The sequence below is a fragment of the Cotesia glomerata genome, linkage group LG8 (genome assembly GCF_020080835.1).
Source record: "Cotesia glomerata isolate CgM1 linkage group LG8, MPM_Cglom_v2.3, whole genome shotgun sequence".
In the NCBI taxonomy this organism is placed as follows: domain Eukaryota; kingdom Metazoa; phylum Arthropoda; class Insecta; order Hymenoptera; family Braconidae; genus Cotesia; species Cotesia glomerata.
In genome coordinates, this window is record NC_058165.1 from 4,862,241 (window position 1) to 4,873,132 (window position 10,892).

The 10,892-nt window shown below is 29.4% G+C and overlaps 2 non-coding genes across 2 annotated transcripts; both read left to right on the forward strand.

Moving 5' to 3' along the window:
- The first annotated feature begins 8,892 nt into the window (after nt 1–8,892).
- Nucleotides 8,893–9,011, forward strand: LOC123271097. The gene has a single exon (XR_006510777.1). It is a non-coding gene; the product is annotated as a 5S ribosomal RNA (ribosomal RNA).
- A 1,454-nt stretch (nt 9,012–10,465) lies between these two features.
- Nucleotides 10,466–10,584, forward strand: LOC123271107. The gene has a single exon (XR_006510784.1). It is a non-coding gene; the product is annotated as a 5S ribosomal RNA (ribosomal RNA).
- The last annotated feature ends 308 nt before the right edge of the window (nt 10,585–10,892 follow it).

Genomic DNA, 10,892 nt, shown 5'->3' on the forward strand with positions numbered 1-10,892 from the left:
AAACCACTTCTGAAAAAATTTTTTTTCCTACCTTTTTCGAGATTTCTCCAATTTTCTTAAAATCTATCGGTCCGAATCAGTTCAAATCAACAGGAAATCTAAGTTTGGTGAAGCTCTTTCGAATGGCATCAACCGCGATGAAATCGGTTCAACCATTCAAAAGTTATAAGAGGTTTACATACTTACACACTCTCTCTCTCTCTCTCTCTCTCTCTCTCACACACACACACACACACACACACACACACACACACACACACACACACACACACACACACACACACACACACACACACACACACACACACACACACACACACACACACACAGACATAGTGACCAAAACGTTGAGATCTGATGAAAACTCGATTTTTGAAAAACGGGGTGAAACCAGTAACTTCCCGATTTTTGAAAATTTTCAATTTTCTTATTGGGAAGTTAAAAAAGTGAATGATTTTGTACTTAATTAATCCTACATCTTGATCTCTTTAAATTGTTATTAATAAAGAATAATTAAATAAAAAATTATTCTAAATTTTACAACACACTTTAATAACTTTACAGTCATGTTAATATATGTAGCGTATAAAAATTTAATTACTGTAAATTAAATATTCATGCAATTTCTAGGTACATGTATAAACAAAGAAATTCAATTTTATTAATGTATTACAAACTACGATATATTTTTTCGTAACCAAAGTTTCACTTAGTATGAGATCGTTTAACACGAAAATAAAATAATTTAACTCACTATATCACATGTGAATGTAATCTATTTAATTATAATTTCAACAAATGTATTGTAAATACATAGATTTATTAAAAATCACATAAAATAATAAACAATTTCTAATAATTTATTTCAATACATATTTTTGCACGCCTCACAAGCGAAGCGGATGAGGTAGTGCTCTACTCTCGCCTTACAAAAATCAAGTGATTTTTTTAACTAAAATTGTCTCTATTTATTTTCTATTGTACTTGTAGAATAATATTTACACATAAATGTCATGGAAAAACACTAGTTTCAACACTTATGACATTTTTAAAAGACATTTTGCTCTTTAAATAAATAAAAAAATGTTTAAAAAAATTATTCGTGGACGTCCGTGTGTCTGATGTATGGATGGAAACTGGCGTGAACACGATAACTGCCAAAAAACTTAACTGATCAAGTCCATTTTTTTTTATACGCTTCAGTATTATCCAAAACTAAGTCCTTCAGAAGATCACGGTCTAATTCAATGTAGTTTAATTATAATTAGCAATAAACTAAAATCCACTTATCGTTTGTATATCTATATCTATATAAATAAGGTTCGTTGACAGCACATGCGCAGTACCTTTCTTTTCTGGGTGGACAATGGCGCGAAAGATATAAAAGTATTTTATTTTAATCAATTTTACTATGGAAAATGAGATTATGAGGCGTGCACTTTTGGATTTTCCAAACTTTATTTTTTTATTTTGATAAATCTAAACAAATACAATTGTACGTTATATTTATCAACTTTTACGATCGTTCTATGTAAAAAAAATCGAAAAAAGTTAAAAAATAAAGAAAATCAATCTTTATTGCATGTTCATGGGTTTTTTTTTCATAATAAAAACTCCAAATATAAGAAAATTAAAAACAAAATTTAATTCATAGTAATTTACTTTTTTTTAAAAATATTTTTTTGAACATTAAATATTCACTTCCAAATTTTTCATAAAATAAAAATAAAAGCCAATATTTATATTAAAAATTTTTGTATGAAATTCAAATTTATCGAACGTTCTTAAATTAAGTGTTGTGACACTATTACCCGTATTAAATTAGAGGATCTCAATTTTAAAAATAACTATTCGAAAGCGTAGTCGATATTTATTTAACCATAAATTTTTTTGACTAAGCTTACAACAGATTTTCTATTTTAGTAAGATGATTTGAATTTTCTAGTAAATTAGTAACACAAGATCGTATCAGTAAATAATTGTTATTGTTTAGCTATTGATTTAAATCTTAATAGTACGCCCGTAACCATAAAACCATTGTCTAGTCTGTTAACTAGTTAGAAGGAACATTTATTCTCACTTCCTGCGGCGAATGGTCAGCATCGTCATCATCTCAACCCAGCAGGTCTCAACCAAATAATCTTACAACTACTATTACTATACTACCACTCCTCGACAGGTCAGTAATTTAAATGATGAGGCTAAAGCATACCGCCGTACAAACAATCGATGCCGACGTGTCTAATTGAACTGGGTACCGCGATCTCCCGGCCATTTACCATCAATTCTCTCGTTTCATCTTTCGTCGTCGGCATTTAATAAACAGACTTGGTTCTATTGAGGCAATTTTAGTAACTTTGGATCCATCAAAAGACACCACCGTGTTATTATCCTGTAAAAGGTCTCAACTTTTACGACACGGTTCTATTTATTTTATTATTTTTTAAGGCGCCAACTATAACTGTCTGGGTTTCTTATTACCCAGCTTTTTTTTAGCCTTGACTCCAGCAAGAAGTTACTGTTTAGTCGAAAATAATAGAGTAGTATTTAATTTTAATGGAGTCAATATAAAATTTGAAAAATCTAAAAGTGCACGCCTCATAACGCTCATTTAATTTCAAGAAAAAAATAAGTCGTATTACTGACTTATTTACATTAAATGGACAATTCAACAAACTGTGCTTTAATTATAGATTCAAATATTTTGCGCTATTTTCATCTACGATGAGAAAAATAGGGCGCAAGCGCATCACTGAACAGATAAGAAAAATAGGGCGGGAAATATATTGTTCATATTAATAATTAATTCTAAAAAGTGGTCAATTAAACATTTTAATTTTTATTTAACTTGGTAATAATTTTTTTTTAATTAATATTTTTTCAAAAATAATAATAATTTCATGAGTTAAAATATTTGAACTAAAATATAAATATTGTAGTACCTATTATATTTAGGTATCTGTTTATTGAGTTCATAATTTTTTAATACATACTTAATCATTTTGTTTATCGAATCTAGTAATTCTATCCATATTTTTAACTTCCCGCTACGAAAATCGAAGATTTTCAAAAATCGGGAAGTTATTGTTTTCACCCCGTTTTGCAAAAATCGAGTTTTCATCAGATCTCGACGTTTGAAGGTCACAGGAAGCTTCCCTGACTATCCCCGCGAGGTTGTCACGGCGTCTGTATGTATGTATGTATGTGTTTTTTTTGGAATAACTTTTAAACGGCTCAATAGTTCAATTCCAAAAACTAATCAGCTCTTAACCTCAAAAAACCACGTCGATCGCCACCGGTCCGGTCAAAATCGGTTGATTCATTCGAGAGATATCGTGAACGAAAGAAAACCGAAAAAAGTGTTTTTTTCGGAATAACTCCAAAATTCCTAGCGCGATCAATTCAAAATTTGAGATTCTTTGTGAGGCTTGGAAAACTGTGTCGAATGCTTCTAACCGCGTAAAAATCGGTTTATTCATTCAAAAGTTATTGTGGTTCAAAAATTAAAAAAATAGTGTCTTATCAAATCTCTATCAGACTTTTGAGCTCGAAGAGCTTTAAAGGATAGGAAAGCAATCTCTTTGAGCTCGGAGAGCTCAAAATAACCCATAAATTGTATTTTTAAGCTCGAAGAGCTCAAAAACGTCATTGGTGCAATTTTAAGCGCCTAACTATGAAATTAGCGGGAAGTTGCAGGGATGGCCTTCAGGGTCAACCGTTTTCCTAATTTTTTAATTTTATATTATAGACCATTTTAATAATTTTCCGGAATTTTATTGAAAACAAAATCTAGTTTCGTACTACAATATTTGTCTTTTAAGGGGTTATATACAGTTAGAATTTTCAAAAAATCGGTTTTTTTTTTATTTTTTTTTCTTAATGTACATATATTTAAGAATACACACAGAAAATTTCATATTGTTCCGGTGAATATTTTCGAAGTTACACGCAAATAAAAAAAAAATTTGTATCCTGCGTAAAGTGCTTTTCAAACTTTATAAAGTTTATAAACGCGTTTTTCTCAAAATGGTGTTTACAAAGTCGGTGACCAACATTACTCGAAAACAGCTAAACCGATTAGTCTCAAATTTTAACACGAGCTTCTTAAATATATATTTTAGTAATTAATCGAAGATTTTTTCTCACCGATAAATATTTTTTTTTTATAAACAATTTAAGGCCGAAATTTTGGTCAAAAATCGATTTTTTTTTTTTTTTTTTTTGAGAAACCGCCATTTGTCAAAAAAATTTATTTTGCTTATTTCTTCGATTAATTACTAGATTTAACATTACTTAAAGGAAATCTGTTCGGTTTTTAAATTTCAGAGGATTCAGTTCAGAGATATAGTAGTCACCGCAAAACGTCTTTTTTGAGAGAAGCTCCCAGAGATCAGCTGTAGCTCCTTTCCAAATAAATATTTTTACTAATACTAAGTCTTAAAATACAGTTAGAAGATACCATAATATGTGTACAAATTTTTAGATCGATAAATTTACAAGTTTTCTTAGAAAAAATTCTGGAAAATTCGCTTTTTTCGGCCTTCTAACTGTATATAACCCCTTAATTCAATGTAATTAATATTATTTTTGAATAAATATTAATTAAATAGATATTATCACTAGGTTAAATAATAAATAATGAACTATTTTATAAGAAACATATATTTTAAATAAATAATTAAAATATTTCATAATTATCGATTGTAAACTAATGATATTTTTCAACTCCAAAATTAGTTGATTCAGAAAAATCTTAAATAATATTGAATTAAATTCATATGATAATTAATGATTTTATATTTATACGGTATAGCAAAATTTTTACTGTAATAAAACCTTTTTGAATGGTTTTAACATTTTTCTTCGATCATTTTTGCATTTTTTTTCTTTAAAATTTTTTTAAGTATATGCCAAAGAAGTATAACTTTTGACGCGTGTACAGAAGTACACACACCATTTTTTTTTTAAATTTAACAGAATAAACGTTCGTTAACCATATAAATTGTGTTAATTCAGATATTTTTCTGTATACATATGTCGAAAGAGCATTGTTAGGGTCATTTATAGAGCCCATTGGATCATTCTGTTTCATCTTTATTTCTTTATAATAATTAAAATATAGCGCTAGTTTAGATTTAAAAATATAAGGGGGCGTCCATTAATTACGTGAGGTGTTCTAGGGGGGGAGTGGATCAAGCTAAATCTTACCAAATCTCACTTAGGGGTGAGGGGGGATCTTAACAAATATCACGTAATTTTTTCTCTAGCAGAAAACAGTGTAAAATTGCGTGAAATAGTATTTCTATAGTAAAATATGGCTAAATTTGACACAATAGTGTTTGTCGTATTCGTTTGAACCCTGCAGAGCAGCAAAGTAGCGCTCGATTGTTTAATTTGATTATTGATCGATAGGTTCACTAATTTTTTAGGTAGATTTATTTAGAAATCTATCGGTGGTAGTAGCCGGTCTCATGTCGTAATTTTAATAAAATTTTGTCATAATATGTTTAATTATCTTCAATTTAAGCTATTGTTCGTCGACTTTTAATACTTTTTTCAATTTATTTCGTAGTTAAGAAAATTCAAAAAAAATCAAGAATAAATTAAATTTTAGCTTTTATCATCAAATGACTTTTATCTGTAAAAAATCTGATTTTTAAGGTAGATGTCTCTAAATATCTATTTGTTATAGTCAATCTCATGTCGTTATTTGCAAAAATATAATAGAAAATAAATTTTAGGACATTACGGCCTTTTAATAACATGTTTTTTTCAATATTCAAACAAGAAATCTACCTATCCATGTCGGGTGTAGCCGAATGGCGCTTTTTTTTTCTCAATAATCCAACACGTTTACAGCCAAAACATAAATTTGGAAGAATCCCGCGTGAGATTAGAGGAGGGGGGAGGGAGTTGGGGAAAATCTTACGAAATCTCATCAAGGGGGGAGGGAGGGTCAACAAATTTTCAAAAATGCCTCACGTAATTTATGGACGCCCCCTAATGTATACTAACTTGTATGAATAATACTTTAACTACAAATATTCTAAATGAAATTATTGTACAAGGTAAAAGCGCTGGGCAATAAGACCGAGAACGAATCCGGGGTCATTAAGATATGCTCGATGTCTTTACTCGATCAATGCTCAAACAGAACTACCCGTCTAAGTACCCTAAGTACTTCTCTCAAAAATATTTCAACAGCCCTCATTGTCTGTCGATATCTCTAACTATATACTTTTTACTCCTATCCTGTGACCTTGGCTACGTTTGGTGACCACTGTCACTCCAGACTCAAGCCCATCGCCATAACCATAAAAAAACATAATCGGCTTAAGTCATAAATAATAACTAAATATTCTATGTTTTTTCAATTCTGCATACAACTACACGGAAAAAACGAGATTTAACTGGTTTCCATGTTGGACGGAACCTAGTTCCATCTATAGTGAAAAAAATTTACAAATGGTTACTACTTCTATGTAGACTGTAGTAGGTACAGTTTCCGTTTATTTCAGTTCAATCCGAGATGGGGCTCAGAGCCATCTGAGATTTATTTGTCTCAGATGGTTGTCAGCACCACGCGCATGCTCGTCAGTCTCATCTTACATAGAAGTGGCGTCCATTTGGAATTTAACTAGAATCTATCTGCAGATAGTACCTATTTTTACATTATCATTTTCAAGGGCATTTTTCAATCAAATATATATGAATAATAAGTATATTATAATGAATAATACACATTATAATTTTATTCCAAATCAAAAAACTAATCCTTAAATTAATAAATTTAAAAAAAAAATTTTAATTTAAAATTAAAAAAAAAAATTAAAAATTAAAAAAAAAAATTTTAAATTTAAAATTAAAAAATAAAAAAAAAATTTTAATTTCAGTGTGGTACTATTTTTTAAAATAAGATGTTGATGAATACCAATCGTCATCTTGTTTTAAAAAATAGTACCACACTGAAATTAAAATTTTTTTTTTTAATTTTTTAATTTTAAATTAAAAATTTTTCTTTTAAATTTATTTTTTTTTTTTAAAACTTATTAAGGCTTAGTTTTTTTATTTGGAATAAAATTATAATCTGTTTTATTCATTATAATATACTTATTATTCATATATATTTGATTGCAAAATGCCCTTGAAAATGATAATGTAAAAATAGGTACTATCGGCAGATAGATTCTAGTTAAATTCCAAATATACGCCACTTCTATGTAAGATGGGACTGACAAGCATGCGCGCGGTACTGACAACCATCTAAGACAAATAAATCTCAGATGGCTCTGAGCCCCATCTCGGATTGAACTGAAATAAACGAAAACTGTACCTACTACAGTCTACATAGAAGTAGTAACCATTTGTAAATTTTTTTCACTATAGATGGAACTAGGTTCCGTCCAACATGGAAACCAGTTAAATCTCGTTTTTTCCGTGTAATAGAAATACAGACTAGAATATTATATTGGGAATTTTCCTATCTCTGGGAAAACTCAGCTCGATACTATATATGTACTCATGTCATCATATAAGTTCAAAAACGATATAAAAGAAGTATTTGAAGTTTCGCGTTATGAGGCGTGCAATAAATGTTAATAGAAATGATGGGGTGTGCAATTAATTGGTAAATTATTATTAATGAGTGTTTTTTCATGCCGTCTAGGTCAAATAACTAGTAGATGTTGTTCAAGTCAAGAGATGGATACTTCCATCTTCCCTTATTGGTTGAGAGATATCCTCTCTGTATATAAGTTCGATGGAAATCCATCAAACTTGAATACTAGTAAAGCTGTAAGCTTGTAGTATCCATTGGAGTACTAAAGATGTTAATTAATTGAAAGAAATGAAAGAAATTATTTTGAATGAGAGTAAAGACAGACTTTCGAAAAAATAAATGGGGTTGGTTGCCAAGCCAGGAATCGAACCTGGATCTCCCTGATAACTTTAGTACTCGAATGGATACTACAAGCTTACAGCTTTACTAGTATTCAAGTTTGATGGATTTCCATCGAACTTATATACAGAGAGGATATCTCTCAACCAATAAGGGAAGATGGAAGTATCCATCTCTTGACTTGAACAACATCTACTAGTTATTTGACCTAGACGGCATGAAAAAACACTCATTATATATATACAATTCGGTCATGAAAACACCTTTAGTAATTATTATTAATGTTTAAATGATAAAATCAAAAGATATATTTCAAGAAATGAATAAGAGATAACATTTGATGTGTTATGCAGATGCATGAAGGAATGACATGGCACTAATACATAAAATATATGGAGCTACGTAAAATCTTCTTCTACCCTCGATTTATCCTGCCGTTACTATGTATACTCATAAATCACTTTACTGTTTTCATTCTACGTATAACACGGGTAGAATGTGAAAGGGAGAAACACAGTTGATTCCCCATAAATTTTATCCAAAATATCCCGTAAGGGTGTGCAATGCTTCCAACATCAAAATTATTAATTACTATGACGAAATAAAATTGAATAATCTCTTAAATCACGAAGATAAATGATTTCTTTTATATACACAAATATATATTGAATAATAAATATTTATTTGAACAAACTTTAATAAGAAACTGTGAGGAATTACAGCGATGACAAAGTTTAATATATCGTAATCTCTATCAATTAATTTTACGTCTGGATATTAATAAATCTTGTTATGAAAAAAATTGTATCTGCTCTACTAGGTAGAGGATAATTTGTTTCTTTGGGAAAAAATTTAGACATTCATGTCCAATCGTGGAATTTTCTGCCGTTGCGACACATTACACATGTCTTTATTAGATTTTTTGAATTGATTAAATAATATAATCTGTATGCTTACCGAAAACTTAATATAGAAACTCAAGTGAAGAGTTCTTTGTCAACGGCCATATCATGCTGAAAAAACCAGTTCTCGTCCGATCACTGAAGTTAAGCAGCATTGAGCGTGGTTAGTACTTGGATGGGTGACCGCTTGGGAACACCACGTGCTGTTGGCATTCTTTTTTGCCTTTTTTAATTGTATATTTTTTCAAACAAACTAATATTACTTAAAAATTATTTTTTTGAATTATCGCTTTAAATTTGAGAGAGTTTATGAAGAATTATGTCTGATAAAATTCTTTTAAGTACACGGAGAGAAATCTATAGGAACCTATCCAAAAATTATAGGAATGATTCCTATAATAAAATGATCATTATAGGTATCAATCCTATGCTCAATTATGGGAACTACACCCATAGTTTATTGGAAAGGTTCCTATACAATAATGGAATAGCTCCAATATATTATGGTTATGGTTCCTATATTATATGTGCGCTATCACTATAATATTATGGGAATGGTTCTTATAATATTATAGGAATGGCGCACATAATAATAGAAAAATGTTTATTTTCATAATAATGAAGTAACCACTTCAAAAATATAAAGTAATTATTATATATTTTTTTGCTAATAAATTTTTTTTTGTAAATGAAAATTAATTATTCCGTAGAGTGAAAAAAATTATTTTTTCATAATTTTTATTCACGTGTGTACTTAATCTTAAATTGTTTATTCCAACTCAGTTATTATTGTGTTAGATAATATTCAAAAATAATGTAGCAATTCTAAACTTTCTCTAATAAAAGGGATATTTTCTCACTATACAATTACAAGAACAAAATGGATATGGAAATTCATTGTTTATTTGTACAATTTCATTTTATTTTTAAAACAAATTATTTATTTACAATTCATACGTTGAAAATGTATTAAATCCATTTTTAGGTACAGTCGAGTCGCGTTATGAGCCCTCCTTGTGTCTCTCTCTTATTAACGCGAGTCTGATTAAAAAACAAAGAAAACAAGCCGGACTCATAACGCGATTCGACTGTAAGTAACTTTTATTGTTTATATGAACAATATTACTTATTTTACATATCTTAAATAATGTTAAATATTACTTGAAAACTATTGATGAAAAAAATATTACTTCAATATTATAGGCATCATCACTATAATATTATGGGAATGGTTCCTATAATATTATAGAAACGATTCTTATATACTATGGGAACCATTCCCATAATATTAACGAAATCATGCCGATATTATAGCAATAATTATAGGTATGGTTCTTATAATTATAGGAACCATTTCCATAATTATAGAAACATTTCCCAAAAATTATGGGTAGAATTCCCATAATCTAAGTAATCGCTCCTAAAATGGTATAGGAAAACATTTCATTAAAATTTGGAATTTGGATTTCCACATTTTTCTCTCCGTGTAGGTGGATGATTTGTTTCTATCTTTGGGAAAAAATTTAGACATTCAAGTCAAATCCTGGAACTTTCTGCTGTTGCGACACATTACACGGGTCCTTATTAGATTTTTTGAATTGATTAAATAATATAATCTGTATGCTTACCGAAAACTTAATATAGAAACTCAAGTGAAGAGTTCTTTGTCAACGGCCATATCATGCTGAAAAAACCAGTTCTCGTCCGATCACTGAAGTTAAGCAGCATTGAGCGTGGTTAGTACTTGGATGGGTGACCGCTTGGGAACACCACGTGCTGTTGGCATTCTTTTTTGCCTTTTTTTATTGTATATTTTTTCAAACAAACTAATAGTATAAAAAAATTATTTTTTTAAATTATCGCATTAAATTTGAGAGAATTTATGAAGAATTATGTCAGATAAAATTTTTTTCAGTAGTTTCAAAATTAGCTATTGATAAATAAATGATCTTGTAAGATGAGATTCAATGTAATTGTATATAACGTACTTGTTATAATAGAATATGTAACTTGATGAGCTCTCAACATAACTAAGCCTTACGCAGTTACACGTCAGATAAGAAGGATCCTGGTAGACTGACGCTTGAGGAGTA